The following is a 3,403-nucleotide window of genomic DNA, read 5'->3' on the forward strand; positions in this document are numbered from 1 at the left end:
CCTTTCCCATTATGTAATGCCTATTTTTTTTATCTTTTGGACTTTTGTTGATTTAAAGCCTGTTTTGTAAGAAACCAGGATTGAAACCCCTGCGGTTTTTTGTTCTTCATTTGCTTGGTACATTTTCCTCTATTTCTTTATTTTGAACTTACTTCTGTCTTTGCATGTGAGATGTGTCTCTTGAATACAGAACACCAGTGGGCTTCACTGTTTATCCAGTTTTTCATTCTGTCTTTTAATTGGGGTATTCAGCCCATTTACATTTAAGGTTAATGTCCTTATGTGTTAATTTAATACTGTCATCATGATGCTACCTGATTATTCTGCAGACTTATTGATGTAGTTGCTTCATACTATCATTGGTCTTTGCACTTCAGTGTGTTTTTGCAGTGGCTGGTAACGGTTTTTTTTTTTTTTTTTTTAAACACATATAGAACTTTTTGTTTTATGTCTAATAAAACTAAAACCACATGATGTTAGAATTAGAGAGTTAATCTCATATAGCCCCATAGGTCATATTTTTAAAAAGAGTTTTTAAAAATATATAGCATTAAAAAAAATTTTTAATGTGCTTTAAGTTCTAGGATACATATGCGGAATGTGCAGGTTTGTTACACAGGTATACACACACAATGGTGGTTTGCTGCACCCATCAACCTGTCATCTACATTTCTCCCAATACTGTCCCTCCCCTAGCCCCTCACCCCCCAACAGGCCCCAGTGTGTGATGCCCCCTCCCTGTGTCCATGTGTTCTCATTGTTCAACTCCCACTTGTGACTGAGAACATGCGGTGTTTGGTTTTCTGTTCTTGTGTTAGTTTGCTGAGAATGATGGTTTCCAGTTTCATCCATGTCCCTGCAAAGGACACAAACTCATCATTTTTTATGGTTGCATAGTATTCCATGTTGTATATGTGCCACATTTTCTTCATCCAGTCTATCATTGATGGGCATTTGAGTTGGTTCCAAGTCTTTGCTATCATAAACAGTGTTGCAATAAACATACATGTGTATGTGTCTTTGTAGTAGAATGATTTACAATCCTATGGGTATATACCAAGTAATGGGATTGCTGAGTCAAATGGTATTTCTGTTTCTAGATCCCTGAGGAATTGACACACTGTCTTCCACAATGGTTGAACTAATTTACACTCCCACCAACAGTGTAAAAGCATTCCTATTTCTCCATATCCTCGCCAGCATCTGTTGTTTCCTGACTTTTTAATGGTCACCATTCTAACTGGCATGAGATGGTATCTCATTGTGCTTTTGATTTGCATTTCTCTGACGACCAGTGATGATGAACTCTTTTTCATGTTTCACTGGTTCATAAATGTCTTCTTTTGAGAAATATCTGTTCATATCCTTCATCCACTTTTTGATAGGGTTATTTGTTTTTGTCTTGTAAATTTGTTAAAGTTCTTTGTCGATTCTGGATATTTGTCCTTTGTCAGATTGACAGATTGCAAAAATTTTCTTCCATTCTTTGGGTTTCCAGTTCATGCTGATGGTAGTTTCTTTTGCTGTGCAGAAGCTCTTTAGTCTAATTAGATCCCATTTCTCAATTTTGGCTTTTGTTGCCATTGCTTTTAGTGTTTTAGTCATGAAATCTTTGCCCATGCCTATGTCCTGAATGGTATTGCCTAGGTTTTCTTCTAGGGTTTTTTATGGTTTGAGGTCTAACATTTAAGTCTTAAATCCACCTTGACTTAATTTTTGGATAAAGTGTAAGGAAGGGGTCCAGTTTCCATTTTCTGCATATGGCTAGCCAGTTTTCCCAACACCACTTATTAACTAGGGAATCTTTTCCCTATTGCTTGTTTTTGTCAGGTTTGTCAAAGATCAGATGGTTGTAGATGTGTGATGTCATTTCTGAGGCCTCTTTTTGGTTCCCTTGGTATATATCTGTTTTGGTACCAGTACCATACTGTTTTGGTTACTGTAGGCTTGTAGTATAGTTTGAAGTCAGGTAGCATGATGCCTCCAGCTTTGTTCTTTTTGCTTTGTTCTTCTTGGCTATATGGGCTCTTTTTCGGTTCCATATGAAATTTAAAGTCGTTTTTTCTAATTGTGTGAAGAAAGTCAATGGCAGCTTGATGGGGATACCACTGAATCTATAAATTACTTTGGGCAGTATGGCCATTTTGCGATATTGATTTGTCCTAACCATAAGCATGGAATGTTTTTATATTTCTTTATGTCCTTTCTTATTTCCTTGAGCAGTGGTTTGTAGCTCTCCTTGAAGAGGTCCTTCACATCGGTTGTAAGTTGGATTCCTAGGTATTTTATTTTCTTTATAACAATTGTGAATGGAAGTTACTCATGATTTACCTCTCTATTATTGATGTATCAGATTGCTTGTGATTTTTGCACAATTGTTTTGTATCCTGAGAGTTTGCTGAAGTTGCTTATCAGCTTAAGTAGATTTTGGGCTGAGACAATGGGGCTAGCTAAATATACAATCATGTCATCTGCAAATAAAGACATATTGACTTTCTCTCTTCCTATTTGAATACCCTTCATTTCTTTTTTTTTCTTTTGTAATGCCTTTTAAAAAATACTTTATGTTCTAGGGTACATGTGCACAACGTGCAGGTTTGTTACATATGTATACTTGTGCCATATTGGTGTGCCTCCTTCTCTTGTCTGATTACCCTGGTGAGAACTTCCAATACTATGTTGAATAGGAATGGTGAGAGAGGTCATCTTTGTCTTGTGCTGGTTTTCAAAGGGAATGCTTCCAACTTTTGTTCATTCAGTATGATATTATCTGTGGGTTTGTCATAAATAGCTCTTATTACATTGAGATACATTCTATCGATACCTAGCTTACTGACAGTTTTTAGCATGAAGGGATGTTGAATTTTGTCGAAGGCCTTTTCTGCATCTATTGAGATAATCACGTGGGTTTTTTCATTGGTTCTGATTATGTGATGGCTTACATTTAGTGATGTGCATTTATTGAACAAGCCTTGCATCCCAGGGAAGAAGCCGAGTTGATCGTGGTGGATAAGCTTTTTGATGTGCTGCTGGATTCGGTTTGCCAGTATTTTATTAAGGAGTTTCACACCAATATTCATCAGGGATATGGCCTTAAATTATCTTTTTTTGTTGTGTCTCTGCCAGGTTTTGGTATCAGGCCAATAAAATGAGTTAGGGAGGAGTCCCGCTTTTTCTATCGTTTAGAATAGTTTCAGAAGGAATGGTACCGGCTCTTACAAAATGGGCCTGGTAGAATTTGGCTGTGAATCCATCTGGTCCTGGCTTTCCTTTTTGGTTGGTATTATTCTTCATTACTTCCTTAATTTCAGAACACGCTATTGTTCTATTCAGAGATTCAACTTCTTCCTGGGTTAGACTTGGGAGGGTGTGTGTGTCCAGGAATATATCCATTTCTTCTAGA

Source organism: Papio anubis, chromosome 9 (genome assembly GCF_008728515.1).
Source record: "Papio anubis isolate 15944 chromosome 9, Panubis1.0, whole genome shotgun sequence".
Lineage (NCBI taxonomy): Eukaryota > Metazoa > Chordata > Mammalia > Primates > Cercopithecidae > Papio > Papio anubis.